Genomic DNA, 17,567 nt, shown 5'->3' on the forward strand with positions numbered 1-17,567 from the left:
GGTTCTACTTTAGTTAGATTCTGAATTAGATAACACATCTTAGAAGCCAAGCACCTATAAATTCTTCTGGACTGATGAAGAATAATCTGTTGTCAATGAGAATTCTTGGATAGAAACTGGGAGAGCAAAGACTTATTTATTGATTCAAATTTCAGTGGTCTGATGAGGCTAGTTGTCTTATCTGAGCTGACTTTGAGCCCCATAAATACATTATTGCCCACCTCTATGTAAGACCTAACATCTTGGGACTAATAAATAATAACCATTTGAAACAATTAACTTAGCTGATGACTGGCTTCCATCAACCCAAAGGTTAAGACTGTTATCAGGTAGCTGAGATTTATTTAAAATCTTCTTGAACTTTTCTGTGACCAACTCTCTGCTGTACCAATCAAATTAAACTTGCCTTGATTTGCACTGTAAAACTATAAAGCTTCATGAAACTGCTTCTAAATTAGAACATAAAATTCAGGGTAAGCCAAATCTTTGTAGATCATGGTCCTTCCAAATGTTTCCAGAAGGCGAGCTATGACTTGGTATTATTGTTGTTGTTTGTATTGTTCATATAGGGATTACTAATGTGGCTCCGCAAATTATAGTGATTTAAAAACTAATTTCTGCCTCCTCCCAGCCTCCCATTTCCCTCCCCCTCATCCTGCTCCTCTCCCCCTCCCCCTACTCCTCTCCCCACCCTCTCCAGTCCAAAGAGCAGTCAGGGTTCCCTGCCCTGTGGAAAGTCCAAGGTCCTTCCTCCTCAGTCCAGGTCTAGGAAGGTGAACATCCAAACTGGCTAGGCTCCCACAAAGCCAGCAAATTAAGTAGGATCAAAACCCCGTGCCATTGTCCTTGGCTTCTCATCAGCCCTCATTGTTCTCCATGTTCAGAGAGTCCGGTTTTATCCCATGCTTTTTCAGTCACAGTCCAGCTGGCCTTGGTGAGCTCCCAATAACTCAGCCCCACTGTCTCAGTGGGTGGGTACACCCCTCGTGGTCCTGACTTCCTTGCTCATGTTCTCCCTCCTTCTGCTCCTTATTGGGACCTTGGGAGCTCAGTCCGGTGCTCCAGTGTGGGTCTCTGTCTCTATCTCCATCCATCGCCAGATGAAGGTTCTATGGTGATATGCAAGATATTCATCAGTATGGCTATAGGATAAGGTCATTTCAGGTTCCCTATCCTCAGCTGCCCAAGGAAGTAACTGGGGACATCGCCTTGGGCACCTGGGGGCGGGAAGAGGGGGAGGGAAATGGGAGGCTAGGAGGAGGTGGAAACTTTTTTTTCTCAATAAAAAAACTAATTTCCTTTCACTTCATTAAAAAAAATATTTCAATAAGTCATGGTCCAACATATGTGTCCACCACCATTTTCTATTAAGTGATGGGGTGTGCGTATAGAAAACCTAACCTCCTCTTCTGTCACTATCGGATGGAGGTTTTCTGTAGGTATTTTCATATCCAGTTTGTTTTCTGATATGTGAGAGTGTCTATCAGGTTTATTTGTAAGAGTGATTATATTCAGTCTATTATTCCATAACCTGTACACTTACTGTTTCTTTACTTATTGAAACATCCTCAATTATATGTGATGTCTTCTTGTCATATCTTCTCAATTTATTTTGGGAGCTCTGTTGTTGAATGAATATATTTATTAATTGCTACATTTATATAATATGTTGAATCTTTCATCAATATGAAATATTCTTTAAAACAAGAAAAACATGCCCACTATACAGATGATAAAACTAGAATTCATGAAATATTAGTATGTTCCCACAACTGTAATTTCATTTTGACATTTAAATCACTATGCTCAGTTCTCTATTCACTTTTCCTATTGTATTATGCAGAGTGCTAATTTCAACCACACAGCCCAGTAACTACACAATATTCCATGTGGGTGTTGATTTCAAAATTATTGATATATTGTGATTTCTGCTTTGGAAAATCTTGGAGGCATGATGAAGGTAATTGATTTATTTAGGAATAATGTGTTGAATTACAAAATTGTATTTTAATCACCTGTCACTCAGAGTTTCAGTACAGACTTACAAAGTTATCTTTATTCACGTCATTCCCAGTCTCAGTGTCTTTCATTAAAGAAAAAGGCACATCTTGAGGAGGAGAAAAATGAAATGAGGAAGTTGACATCACATACCAACAATGAGACATGAAATAACAATACAGCAAGGCAAGAAGAGAAAATGTTGATTTGGGATGAATATATTTTAATTCTCTGCAAAAACTATTTGGTATGTATTTTCACTATTAGTTTTGGCCTCAACTTCCTTCCATTGCAATAAAATCCATTTGCTATGACTAAGTGCATAGTTATTTCTATATTTAACTTTTTCCTCTTGTAATTCTGTAGAATTGCTGTCCTTATTCTCCTTTATGGGTTCGTTAAATTGTGCTTCAGTTAGCACTTCACCTCATTGAATTGTATGGTCTGTCTAAGTAACTAAAATGCCTTTGAGACATGAGGTTTGCAAATGATAATAGCCAAATTACATTTACTGGAGAGTCCCATTATGGATAATCAAATTGAAGTTATTTCTGTAGACAGGTGTCTTTCACATATGTATGACACTCTCCACATCTATCTGTGAAGCTCTCAAATAATTTACTTTTATGTCTCTCAGTTTCAATTGGATTTTATCTGCCTAATGGCTTGGGAAATGGTTATGGTTAACAATAATTCAGAACTGACCTTTTCAGAATTATCCACATTTTCATTGGATTCTCCAGCAAGTCTTCTAATTGAAATTGTCAGCAACAAAAACATGTTCACTAGCAGCTGCCAAGGTACATTTTATTACTATTGCTATTACACTAGATAAATATTTAAATAGTTAAGAAAATCACGTCAAGAGAACAACGTCCCCCATAGAAATATGTTACTGTGTACATATAAAAATATTCAAATTAATTGTCCTTCTTTGAAGGAAAGCCTATAAAAACCTTTAAAATTGCTGTGATGTCCAGGTTCTTGGTCAGCTGAGATGTCATAAGAATGTAAGGTTTGGATTTTTATATCGAAATTAGAAAAGTCAGCCAAAGCTTTAACTCTACAATGTGCCCCCACGTGGGACTTAAATTATACATCACAAAGTAGTTAAGCCAGTGCTTGGTAACTCTATGTATTAGGAGGAGGAAAGGATTATGCGGAGGGTCTGTGTTAAGGAGAAGAATGAACACATAACAGCAAATAGCAGCTGTGATATTAGTAAGAAATTCAATGATTCTTTATGCTCAGTTTAGAAATTGGATGTGTTTTGTATTATAAAATATCACACCATTCTTATGAAACTGCTCATTTTTATCCAAAAAAATGGTTATAATATATAAAATATTTTAAGAAAGCTTTGGATTACTTTAAGTTCATACTTATTTCAGAAAAAAGACATTGGAAAAGATTGACTATTAATCTGTATTTATGATAGAAACAAGAATCTCTTTATGAAATGTGTGCCAATTTAATTCAATTTTAAAAAAAGAATGCTCCTGATTTATTTGTGTATTTTTTACCTTCTGCTTCATCAGTTATTTTTTAGGTTGTGGCATAAAACCCAAGACTAGAGCATCCCTGGCAGGTGCTGCACCACCTAGTAACATACTGAACCAATGATCTCTTCTTAAAATGAACCTTGGGTGGTGGGCACATGGTCCCCTTAGGGTATGCTCACCAGTTGTCCTTGTTTTCTCATTTCTTAGGCACCAGACTATTATAAGATTTAGACATTGGCCACTTTACATCAGTGTACTTAGAAAACATTCTTTACACTTTGAAATCTGCTGGTTTGTGTGAAAACTCTTACTCATTCATGCTCTTATGCCAAGTATTTATCTGGTGAAGAATTGCTGATCTGATACACAATGGTTCTTTTCAAACTCCACCAGACACAGGCATTTTTGCCTCTTATAGTAGATGTTTCTGTCAACCTCTGTGGTGATACTTCTCTTTGAAAAATCCCTCTTGTCATCAAAGAGATTGAACTTTGCTCTGACCTTGTATCCAAATTAATAAGATTGCTTGTGCTGGTAAGCTGTATGTCATCTTGACATAAGCTAAAGCCCATCTGAGAGAAAAGAGTCTCCATTGAGAAAATGCTGTAAGATGAATAAAATCAGACTGTAGATAAGGATGTAGGGTGTTTTTTAGTGGTTGATGGGGAAAGCCCAGTCCATTGGGGGTGGGGTCATCTTTGGGCTAGTTTTATAAGAAAGCAGACTTAGTCCCAGTCCAGCTGGCCTGGGTGAGCTCCCAATAGATCAGCCCCACCCTCTCAGTGGGTGGATGCCCCCCTCACGGTCTTGACTTCCTTGCTCATGTTCTCCCTCCTTCGGTTCCTCATTTGGACCTTGGGAGCTCAGTCCATTGCTCCAATGTGGGTCTCTGTCTCTATCTCCATCCATCGCCAGATGAAAGTTCTATGGTGATATGCAAGATATTCATTAGTATGGCTATAGGATTGGGCCATTTCAAGCTCTCTCTCCTCAGCTACCCAAGGACCTAGTTGGGGACCAAGGCCAGCTGGACTGGGACTGAAAAAGCATGGGATAAAACTGGACTCTTGGAATATGGTGGACAAAGAGGGCTGCTGAGAAGCCAAGGACAAGGGCACTGGGTTTTGATCCTACTGCATGTACTGGCTTTGTGGGAGCCTAGTCTGTTTGGTTGCTCACCTTCCTAGACCTGGATGGAGGGGGGAGGAACTTGGACTGCCCACAGGGCAGGGAGCCCTGACTGCTCTTTGGACTGGTGAGGGGGAGGAGAGTGGGGTATGGGGAGTGGGAGGAGGGGGAGGGAAAAGAAAGGCGGGGAGGAGGCAGAAAATTTTAATAAAAATAAATAAATAAAATTAAAAAAGAAAGCAGACTTAACAAACCATGTTGAGCAAGACAGTAAACAGTACCCCTCTATAGCCTCTGCATCAGCTCTTGCCTTCAGGTTCCTGCCCTATTTGACTTCTTGTCCATGTTTTCTCAATGTGAAAATGCAAGCCAAATTTATTTAAACCCAACTTGCTTTTGTGGCCATCTTGTTTTTGTTTTGTTTTTTTGTTTGTTTTGTTTTGGTTTTGGTTTTGCAGACAGGCTTGGATATTCTTGAAATTGCCCTGTAGACCAGGCTGGGATGGAATTCACATGTGTCAACCACCATCCATCAGGCATGGTGATTCTTAAGCATGATGTTTCACTGTAATTGATACCCTAATCAACACATGTCTTGGTATCACTGAAAACTGTATACTCAAAGTACCATTCTATTGTATACTCAGCCAGTTTTAAGTTTCATCTGACTTTATTAAAACAGAATAACCAACATTACTATGCCTTGAATTTCCAAGAAATCATCTTTTACAACCTAAGAGGAATGTGTAGCGTTAGTTTTAACTATGTAATATTCTGTGTCCTTTGCCCACAACTACAACCAAAATCATGATACAGGGAGCGAAGTGCTGAATTTAGAGTCGACTTTGCTCTTGTTGTAAGCTATGCAAAAAAGAAATCTTTCTTCATTCCTTAAGGTGACATGACATCAACAGGACAATCTCGGGTCCCTACTGCACACACTGGTTTCTAGTACTTTCAGATCTTCCTGTCCCACCACAGAATGTGGAAATCCAAGATAATTGCTTAATGTTGTTTTGTAAACCGGACAGATAATATTTGAGAGCATCTCCTGAGGTCTGGTGTAAAGAAGGTAATTGGTATGAAAAAAACAGGCATTCACAGAAAAGGTTCTATATGTCAGTCACTTGGAGCACTCTCATGACTGAGCAGGACACTTTGTATAGAAATCTAGAGATGACAGAACTACAAGAAAGAGACTTACTCACCTTCCTCATGTTAGGATTAATCAAACCTGGAGTCGGTTTGATGATGAAACTGGTAGTGCTAATCTGGTCTCTAACTTCTTTCCCCAAAAGAAATTCCAGTGTCAACATGCTAGCTCACCAGTTCACCCAGTGAACAACAAATGAACCCTTGCTGCATTTGAGCCATTGGGAAACACCATCCTTCCCATGACCTGACAATGCTGCTGCCTGAGGAATTAACCGAAAGGAAATGAGGCACAAATTAAAAGCTTATCAACACAAGTTTTGCAGAGGGGTATTTCATTATAAATTATGATAAAAATCATTCAGTAATTTACTGCAGTTCATGTAGATTGGGTAGATTAAGATTAACATTGGCCAAATTTTATTTTAACTACTGGAAAGAATAAAATGCTATAGATGGGAGCCAAAATCCTACAGTCCAATTTAAAAATGATTTCTTTTGCTAATTGTTTTCATGTTCTCAATAATTCACCACTAAAAGCTGTGAGCTTACTGAATTATACAGATGTAATTAGGTTGTTCTGTTAAAATACTTTATGTCTCAGTATTTTTATGACTCCAAAAACCTTTACATTGGTTTTCTATAAATCTGCCCTTGGATGAGATTGCATTCTATATTAGAAAATAAAATTGCACTAAAAATTTATATTCTTCTCAAGTTTGAAAGTTAAAATAAAAATGATATTTTATAATTTAATCAGTATTTATAAAGCACAAAATCAGAAAGACTTTTTGATAATGACTGAATATACACAGACTGTCAATTCCTGTGTCACTATTATGACTAATTAAACTAGAAAAATTACTGTAAATAGATCACAGATATTATTAAAAGTTCCTTGAAACCACAGTGTTTCAAATACTCTTATCAATAAGAACTTTAAATATAACTATTTATGATGGTGCCTGCCTTTAATCTCCATATTTGAGAGACAGAGACAGAAGAATCTTTTCAAGGGCGTCCTCATCTACACAGTGAGTTCCAGGACAGTGAAGCTATCCACTGAAATCCTATGTCAAAAATAATAAACAAATAATTTTAAATGTTACTATATACTGTAAACACTATACACACATCCCATTTCAAAGCAGTTTCTCGGTCTCCATACAGCAAAGCCATGTCTCTGTTCTAGTCCAGTTTCTTACAAATATTTCTAGTATAGGAGATGTCAAAGAATCTTCAAGGCCATATTGCAGGTAGGTGGTTTTCCCAATTGGCACTGTAGTCCTAAAAGTAAGAACACCTGTCCATCCTTAGTTACAACAAAGTCAACTTTGCTATAACTTCTTTCACAAATTCAAAGGAGGAAAACTGTATTTTCTTCAAAAGCCTGTGCTTTTAACTTGTCGTCTCATGCTCTTTTGTATCTGCTCTTGTTCTTTCCCATGTTCTCTCCAGGTGAACAGAAACACACATGCATTTTGTCAGACCTCAAGCTTAGCACTTGTTATGTTCGGATAAAGTGTGAGAGTCATGACAGCATCATGAAACATCCGCGTCCTCAATTTTGTTAAGTTCTCTGTTGTCTTTCTCATCGACCACAACAACTTAATTATTGCATTCCATTGCAAGTTAACCCCAAAGTAAAAATGATTCCAAATTTTTCAGGCTCAACATAAATGCATCCTGAAATCAGAAATGATATTTAATATAAAGTGGGGCATTTGTCTGTTCATGATATCTTTACCTGTTCTTACAGGTTTGGGTCCTAGATGACACAGCTGTTAAATGTTTCAAAATATACATTAGTTAACTGTTTCAAAATACACATTCTTTGAATGGAAACTTTAATTGATTTGCTTACTATTTATATTTGGAATTTTATGAGTTATTTCAATCATAGTTACTTCCTGTATTTTGTGATAGTGATATATCTTCCACTACTTAAATAAGCAACTTAAAATGTTCTACAACTGTACAATTTACTTTTTTGAATTTCATAAAATGAGTTTAATACAAGATAACTGTTTACAATGTGTAATTCATGATAATCATTTGTCATTTTAATTTTCCCTGTAATAAATTTGCATACTATTATATAATAAAGTCTTTTAGATTTCCTTTCTTTTGAAAAGATTGTTTTCCTGTGACAACCATTTCCATGTGTTGTTTATTATGGTTTCCTGTTTAATGTGAGTATCTGCTGTCTTGAGGAGGAAAAAATTTCTAGTCTATATACTTTTTTGATGACAATCTCCCAGAATTTTTATTTTGAGTATATAATGAACTCTCATAAGGCAAAATTTGAAGGAAGATAAACTCCACCTTCTATTTCATGTTGTAAGCAGACCCCGCAGTTCAATTTCCCCATGTGTTTTGGCACTAATCCTACAAATTTTCCATTTTTTGAATCCTTCAAGGGATTTTGAAATTATTATCATTAAGCAATTTTATCTGAGGATAATCTATACTAAATTATAAGCACTTGAAATGCACATAATAGCAACCTTTTCACATCCAAATGTATTGTAGGTTTATAAGATTTCTACCAACTTTAGTGGTAGATTTCTCATTCTTTTCAATGTTCATTCTTAATGATCAAAGAGATACGTAAACTGTAACTATCATTTAAATCTGTCACCTACTCTGAGACAATAAGAAATTGTATGTCTGAAGACTGTCCTGGAGAGAAAATTGTGCTGAAGAAGGCCTCCACTGACTTCAAGAATGTGAAGGATGACGAATGCATCTCAATATGAGAGTGGAGCAGAATCAGAAGGGATGGTAGCTTAAACAACTTTGTTAAAGTTGGGGTGGCTTTCATTATAACTCTTGGATAAATGCAAAGGGTAGAAAGAACCTTATACAAAGAGGGTCAGGCAGACAAAATACCTTAGGAAAAAGAATGTACAGGTGAGGCAAGAAGCGTTTTGTTTGGAAATGTTTAAACAGAGTGTCCTGAGGGTTTACCACTTAAATGACTGACACTGTCAAATCTTTAGAGATTGGTGATGCTTCTGGAGAAACCCAAAATCCACTGAAGAGAGATGCTAGCTTTAAATACCTACAGATCCTGGCCATGACAATAAAGTAAGCACCTTACCACACAAGATAGTATTGTTCACAGTGATACCACTTGGTACTTGTGGTCTGTTACAGGATCTGGCCCACTTGGACAGTCAGAGAAGACAATCCTCAGTAGGGAATAATCAGAGCCTTAACAAAAATTAACATTGTTTTAAATATTTAAATATTGAAAATTATGATGTCCATTTTTAATTTTTTTAAAATTACAAGGAAAGTTCTGGATCCTACTTCACTTTCTCACGGAGTGAATTTAAAATGGCTGTAGTACAAAAAGAACTTACTATCTCAGTCTATGCTCAGCTTTACAAAATCTTAGTAATAGTCCTGCATTCACCAGAGGGCAACAGTTTCATAACAGCACATGTCTGAGCTGCCCACACTTTCAGAGAATCTGATATTATTTGTTACAGGCTTGACATAACCAATGTGGTGTGGTTTGGATTCCGGGTGCATTACACATTTACAAGAATTCATTCCTCAGAAAAGGAAGTTGCGGTCCCATAAGCATGGAAGACATTTGGTTTAGTGATGCCCAATTTTAAAAAAAAGCCATGAGAAGGAAGTGAAACAGTAGCCCACCACAAAGTCTACAGCTGTTCTCAGGTGACAGAGAAATAGTACCAATCGATGTTAACATCCCATTAAGCCAGCCAGAAAACCAGAGAATGCAATGTCTGCAATATGAAGCACTCCTCTAGAGACTTGGCCTTGGTAGAATAAATAAAAGGGGGTAAATCCTTCTATTAATTCAGTTCCCTCAGACCATTGATAGGAATTGTAAAGTCAGTTTCCTGAAAGTAACAAGAACGTTGGGATTGAGTCTCCTGTAGATTACCATCAATGCAATGAAATACAATTACAAGTTTTAGTTCATTAAGTATATGGAGAAAAGTAAATTAATTAGTATCTGGAGAAAATGGTCAAGAAATTCTGCTATGAATTAAAAACAGTTGTTTCAGATGAAAGCAAGTATTGAGTCTAGAGGTGATGAGTGGATACAGTTTGCAGCTTTCTCTTGGTGACACTGAAAAATGAGCCCCGCGTTTATAAATACAGATGAGTACTTCAGAGAGAAGCATTATGTATCATTCATGTCATATTTTGGTCATGATAAATGTGTGTACAAATGTGCCAAAATACACTGACTAAATATGTCATCATATTTTAATATTAATAGGAGAACATAATGCTTTATTTACTTATTGAATAATTATATAAAATAATGCTTATACATTATAAAAACACGTGCAGGCACACACACATACATATACAATGGCTCTAGAAATGTTCTCACTGATATTACCACATATTGCAAGGTATGGGATACAATGCAATAGGTCTGTTTCCTTAGTAAGGCATCAGTATCTCTTGTGGATGCCACAACCCATCAATGCTGAAATACTTTATAAAAATAAACTGTGTGTAGTGTGCACAGATTCTGCACATATTACCCTGTATTCTCTGAAGAATCTCTGGACCACTTTTATTTCTGATTTCAGTTAAAGTGCTACGTAAATTATTACACTGAGTTATTTAGAAAAGAATGAAAAGTGACACAAATAGAGAGATTTTATATGTTCTCTATAGAAGTATGTATTTCTAAATTTTAATCCATGATTAGTTGAATCAGTATAGTCCATGGATACTGACTGTTAAATCACATTTACTAGAAAACACCTAAATAAAAATATTAATGCAATTGAAACTTATAATAAATTGAGACAAGTTAAATGCTGAAATATCCCAGCATGATCTTTGATCTCATTAGTGTTCAGTAAATGTGGCACAAGGTCAGGTCATCTGGGAAGAAGTAACCACATTAATAAAATCTTCCCGCCTGTGAGACCTTTTTTGATTAACGACTGGTGTGGCAGGGCTCAGCTCACTATGGGAGATGCTACTTCTAGACATGTGGTCCTGAAGTGAATAGAAAACAGGCTGAGTAAGCTATTGAGAGCAAGCCAGTAAAGCAGCATCCTCCTTGGCTTCTGATTTAAACCCTGTATCTACGTTCCTGCCTTGAGCCCCTTCCCTGAATGGACTGATATGGACTGTGTTGTTGAATTGTAATTTTAAATAAAACCCCCCTCCACAAGTTTCTCTTCATCATGGTGTTTTATGACAGCATTTTAAACCAAAACTGATACAATATTCTATTTGGTGTAAGTTACCTTCTTCTTCTAGACAAAATATTTTTCTTTTTACCCCATTCAAGTGATAGTTTTCAATGAAGCATATTGGATATGGTTTAAAATACACTGAGTTACATTTTTCATTTCCTATAATATTTTCCATATATTCAACATTGGTAGTAATAAGATACCATGAGAGATTGTAAAATGTAAGAGAGTTTGAAGGATATGAAAGCTTCTTCTTCATATAGAGTACCATTAAACCCAGAGAAATGGGAAGGCCAAGAGTTTCTTCTAAAGAAAGTGTACTCCTAAACCCAGAGGAATGGGAAGGTCAAGAGTTTCTCCTTCAGAAAGTGTACCCCTAAAACCATAAGAATGGGAAGGCCAAGAGTTTCTTCTTCAGAAAGTGTACCCTTAAACTCAGAGAAATGGGAAGGCCAAGAGTTTCTTCTAAAGAAAGTGTACTCCTAAGCCGAGAGGAATAGGAAGGCAAAGATGTTTCCATGGGAAAATATGAGTTAAATTATAATTTGTCATAAGTTGAGAAATGAATGTGGTGAGAAATACATTTTGTGAGTTCTCAGGAATGAGATGCTGAGATGTGAGGGGGATAAAATGATTTGCATGAGTTATGAATCACTCACACTAAAAGACTAGATGAGTGTATAAGTGAAGATATTAAGGGATGAAAACAGATATCTAAGGGATGATAAGAGCAAATGTTGACCCTTGAGAGGGGTATCTTGGACAGGAAAAGTACCTAGGCACAAATACCTCACGGGTATGTGTGTAAGAGAAAGGACGGGTCCCCACAGATTTCCTCATACTCAGAAAATCCTGATAGGAACTAGAGACCTGGTTCAGTGGCTTAGTGCACTTGTTGTTGTAAACAACCTGAATTCCATTACTATCACCCTTAACTGAAGACTTAGGTCCTCTGGATATGCCACAAGTGCTCTTAACTGCTGAACCATCTCTCCAGGCTCATAAATGATTATTGTGGCTGTGCTATTTGGTTTGAGGTGGATTACTTCATCAGAAACCTTGAACAATGCTGTTTAAATAGCCATTATGTTCTAGCAGGTGGTAAACTAAGTTGATGTGAGATAGCATCCATGCATGTGGTTTGTATTAGAAGCTCAAACAATTTTGTTAAGTGTTTTACTACTGAGAGTACTGAACAGGAAAGTGTGTTTCAAAACGAAGTAATAAAATTGATGAATCTGTTAGTCTATTTAGATGGAGGTCATAAAAGGCCATTTCTAATGTTACAGAAGAGAAAATACACTTCAAGATAATACTTTTAATATGTGCTAGAGAACATGTGTTCTAACTTGGTAACACAGAAGGTGACTCCTTAAATGGAGCCGTCAGATGATCCAGCTATGCGCAGGAGACTGGAAGTATGAGTGACTATGAACTCCAAAGATTCTACTGGGATAAGCTTATTGTTAACTTTGATAAAGCAACATCATGGAGAAAGTATATCTGTATTTCAGTGAAGTGTGGGGTTTCTAAAGGGATGAATTATAAAATTAATTCTGGTTAACAAAATATTTAAATAGATTTCAAATTATTTTAGCAACATTTAGTCCTGAATTGGAGGAAACCTCAGATAAGCCGTATGGATAATCAGTAAGACTGCAGAGTAATGGTATCTAGACTGGAGTGTCCTGAAAGTATCATTTCATATAAAAACTGCTTCTTGTAGACTTGGGCAGGGGTTTGACACATGAGTTGTTAGTTCTGCTGTAAAGGGTCAGACTTGGGAAACCAGGAAACTGTCCAGAAGACATTATCCCTTGCCCCATGAGAACAAATGCTCATCTTCTTCTAGTTTCATGTGTGGAAAGACACGGGTTAAAGGAATTTACACTATACTCTTCTGATATTAATGCCTTTTCTTTATAGTGTAACACCTGCACGTTTGCCACTGAAAATAAAATTGAAAAAAAAAAGAGCCAACAACAATGCTGAGCTGATCTCACTAAGGAATCTTACCACACAGTAGCCATAGTATGGAACTAGAAATTGATTTAGACAGATACTGTGGAGATAGTCCTGTGATATCAGGTTTCTTTCTCAAACACTTGGCAATTTGATTTCCCGTAATAACAACTCTTGAATTCTTCTACTTCCTCAACTTCCCAGAAGTGAGATATTAAAATATACTTACTAAGTATTGCTTCAAGTCTCTTCAAACTTTCATTCATAACATTGTATGCATATATATGTATGTATATATTTATAAATATATATGCATAATATATATAGATGTAGTCGTATATGTATGCACATATATAATTATAAAATATATTTCTTACCATGACATGTGTTACATCAATATCAATTAAATTCAATTTTCAAAGTATGTTGGCATGTATGGTGCTTATATGTATGTGTGTACATGATTTGCATGTGTGTGTTTGCAAATATAAGTGTGTGTTTATGTGCATGAACATCTGAGTTGGATTTCAGGAATCATTCTTAATCACTCACTTTGTTCACTGGGGCAGGGTCTTTCAGTCAAATGTATAGCTTTCCCAGATGACAAATCTTGTTAACCGACATTTTCTTGGGATCACCTGGTATTGGGAGGCTCTACGGTTTAGAGGTTGCAGCTTACTGTGGCCTATCAGATTTATCCAAACTAGGCAACATGAAGGACTCCCTCCCCAGTGAGGCTTCCTGCTTTCGTTCTGCTATTATTTGGAGAAGGTCTCTATGCCCAGATTCCCAAGGATGACCCTTGACTTAGTTCCCCACACTCTTTCCCTAGTGCCATATATTGAGTTAAGATTCTAGGCATTTTGATAAGCCTGTGCTTCCACTAATGCAGCTATATGATAGGTGCCTGCCACTTAATGCACTTAGGGTTTGTCCCCAGGCTTTCCAATCTTAAATAATTTTTATACTCTGGAATAAAGTTGAGTTTTCTCCCTAACGTTATCTCCTGGAAGGCTATCTTCATCATATTTATAGCCATACGAACCTTGTTTGCTTCTTCTGTTACCTCCACCCTTTCAGACTGGTAGCCAATAATCTTGAGGAAGAGGAACCATAGCCCTTCTTTACCTGCTGAAGGTGGAGTTATGGGCAGGGCCATCAGTACCATCCAACATTTGTGTCAGTGATGAGGATACAAACTCTGGTTTCCACACTTGTTTAGCAAGCATTTCAATTACCCAGGTCACTGTCCAGTCTCCAGCCTTAGCATTTATAATGGGTGGACATATCTCCTCCATGTTTCTAGTGCTTAGGGCAGAAGAGGGAGCTAAGTGTTTGAGAGAGCTAACTGCTTTGCAGAGATCTCTGTTTTGTTCCCAGCCCTCACGCTAGGTAGTGTGTAACTGCCTGCAACTACAGCTCCTGGAAATGAGATGCCCACTTTGAGACTCCTCAGTCATTCACAGTATCCTCTGCACATACCTATACACACATATGCACATGATTAAACTTTAAATTCCACTTTAAGAAAGGGTGTCAGGGGTTTCTGGGGAGTTGGCTCAGTGATTATGATCACTGGATGCTCTTCCAGAGGACTTGGGTTCAATTCCAGCACCCAAATAGCATCTCACAACTGTCTGCACTCCAGTTCCAAAGGATATGACACCCTCATACAAACATACTTGCTGGCAAAAACACCACTGCACATGAAAACACATGGTTTTTGCTGCTAAAAAGCAATGCATGGTGGTGTATACCTTGAGTTCTGCATTCAGAGACTGAGGTAGGAAGACTATAAGTTCAAGGCCAGGCTGAAATACACTGCCAAATCCTGTCTTGAAAAGTAAAACAAAATTGTCTGAGAATAAAGCATGCTTGAAACTGCCATTTGATAATTTAAGCAATGATGTTCTGAATGTGATGCTCATGACACCTGAAGAAGAATGTGAATGTCACTCTAATTTTAGATCTTTCCAAAGATGGCTTTTCCACAGTTGCTTATAATCTGAGGTATTTCTGAATATACTATTTAAACAAAAGTGATCAGCAATGATACTATAATTCTAGACTCAGAAAATCACCAGTATCTAATCAAGCATATAATTTCAATTTTACAATGACAGCTTTTAAAAGTACTTTGAACTTTAGAATGATTGAAATAGTAGCAAAGTTATGGTCTCCCATTTAACATAATGCTGCAATTTGTGAATGATCTTGACATCTCTATTTCTCTTTTACTTTAAGATAGACATTCAGATCATAGTAAACTAAACTCACAATGCGAAACATGTAAGACTTACCAAGGAAGAGCCTCCCCTGAAGGGGAGTTGTGACTGGAGGATGAAAAGAGCGAAACTCCTCAAGATTCCCCTGAAGAAGAAAATGGGGACACCTTTAATCCACATCTGTGGGAACTTTGTGCTCCAAATCTAAGTTAGCATTTAGATAAAACACACTCTGAGTATTTATGGAGTCATGAAATTGATAGGTTATTGTTAAATCTCATAGTATAAAATGTGAATATTTCTTAGTTACCTAATGAAAAGTGATATAGCCCATAATATTGAAAGATTATGCATAATCCTTAAATATTAACTGTTTTATATGGGCAAGAATTTCTTGACTGACTACAAAACTATTTTCTTTCCCCGAAAGATAATGTAATTTATAAAAACATACTTTCAAATTTCTGTGTGAGATCTGGAAATATGTTTTTGATTTTCTGAATTTCAATGGGATGTAAAGATGTCAGAATTTCCCCTAATATTAGCCAATGAATATCCAGAAGCTTTCTCCCCAAAACATGACACATTCCTCCATCAAATTTTGAGGATTATCTGAAGACTTCTAATTTACTACTCAATTTATAGACGTGTATTTGAAAAGTTGTCCACTTTTCTGTTAACAGTATAAAACACTGAGGCCACAACTACAGACAACAATGTGTATAGAATGCCCTCCATATGTGTGAATGAAACACACGCAAATCAGTAGCTGACTGATTTATCAGTTAAGCCAAAAAAAAAAAAATCTACATTCCAGCAGCTCACACAATACGTTATGTTTAATGGCAGAAGGAAAACTATATGGCAGAAGTGGTTAGAACAAAGGTAGCACTCAGGGTTGACATTTACATTTGAATGCAAAAGTACTTTGAAAAATTCTGTCCATTTCTGAGTTCAGGCCTCCATCATGATTGGCCACTTGTGATTCCTAAACCTCGTATATTTTTATCTTCTAGAAGTTTCTCTCTATGAAACTGTTACTCTTTCAATGTCTCTAGAGCTCCAGCTTAGCTTAGTGAGAGCTCCCAGAACTTCTTGGACTGTTGACTACACTGGTTGTGAATTCTAACACAAATTTCATCTATTTTTCATTTCTCATCTTATGAGCCTTATTTCTTCTATGAAGTTAATTCGTAGACCATGAAACATGAATTCAACTCTAACACGACTATATACTGAGTTTTAGGTCAATTTGTCACTCTGAGACACTGTCATAAAATAATAAATGTATTAAAAATCTAACAAATTAGGAATATTTATGGAGGCTGTACTTGTACTATCTGGTGTGATTCTGTACTAGACAAACAAGTCTAAACTGATTGGTATCAAAATACCTACTGGCTGATAAAAATAACTTAGGCTTTGAAATTTGTTTTCCTTTGAAATATATGTTGAAAAACATACCTTTATGTATAATTTTATTGTATACTAAGTTATTTTCTGATTTTATTGTATAATTTTTTGTATTGATACATAATTATATTTACTTCTATTTTATGTTTTAATAATATAACTTACCTATACAAAGTTCATAATCAAACATATTAATGCTAGAATGAAACTATTAGCCAGATTATTTGATAATTGATTCTTGTCTAGAGTTAATATTAAAAAATATTCACATACTTATAAGAAATTACATATAAAATATTATTTTTTCTATTTTCTCAGAAAGTTATCAGAACATAAAGAAAAATATCAAGATGTCAGTATTTTTTTCTGCTGTGTAGTACTCCACTATGGAAATTTACCACATTTTTCCTTATCCGTTCTTCGGTCCATTGGCACTTAAGTTGTTTTCAGGTTCTGCTATGCTACTATGAACATAGTTGAGCACATGTCCTTGAGGCACAATTGAGCATCCTTTGGATATACATATCCAAAAGTTGTATTACTAGGTCTTGAGGAAGGTTGTTTCCTAATTTTCTGAGAAATCGCCACACTAACATCCAAAGAGGATGTACCAGCTTGCAGTCCCACCAGCAATAAAGGAGTGTTCTCTTTACCCCACAACCTCTCCAGCATAAGTTGTCATCAGTGTTTTTGATCTTTGCCATTCTTACAGGTGTAAGATGGAATCTCATAGTTGTTTTGATTTGCATTTATTTCCCTGATGAGTAAGGATGTTGAACATTTCCTTAAGTGCCTTTAATCCATTTTAGATTCCTCTATTGATAGTTCTCTGTTTAGGTCTGTATTCCATGTTTTTATTGGATTATTTGTTCTTTTGATTATCAATTTCTTGGGTTCTTTGTATATTTTGGAGATCAGACCTCTGTCTCATATGGGGTTGGTGAAGATCTTTTCCCATTCTGTAGGCTGTCATTTTGCCT

At 36.3% G+C, this 17,567-nt stretch overlaps 1 protein-coding gene across 27 annotated transcripts in view; it reads right to left on the minus strand.

Annotated features, from left to right (window-relative positions):
* Nucleotides 1-17,567, minus strand: part of Ptprd (protein tyrosine phosphatase receptor type D) — a 2,195,185-nt gene that overhangs the window by 1,615,640 nt on the left and 561,978 nt on the right. For 26 of the 27 annotated variants that reach the window (XM_075945538.1, XM_075945537.1, XM_075945568.1 and 23 more), the window contains exon 3: nt 15,250-15,319. The exons of the other annotated variant lie outside the window; for it this stretch is intronic. The gene's annotated coding sequence lies outside the window, so the exon portion shown is untranslated. The remainder of the gene's footprint in view (nt 1-15,249; nt 15,320-17,567) is intronic. 27 annotated transcript variants of the gene reach the window in all.

Source organism: Microtus pennsylvanicus, chromosome 13, assembly GCF_037038515.1.
Source record: "Microtus pennsylvanicus isolate mMicPen1 chromosome 13, mMicPen1.hap1, whole genome shotgun sequence".
Classification (NCBI taxonomy): Eukaryota; Metazoa; Chordata; class Mammalia; order Rodentia; family Cricetidae; genus Microtus; species Microtus pennsylvanicus.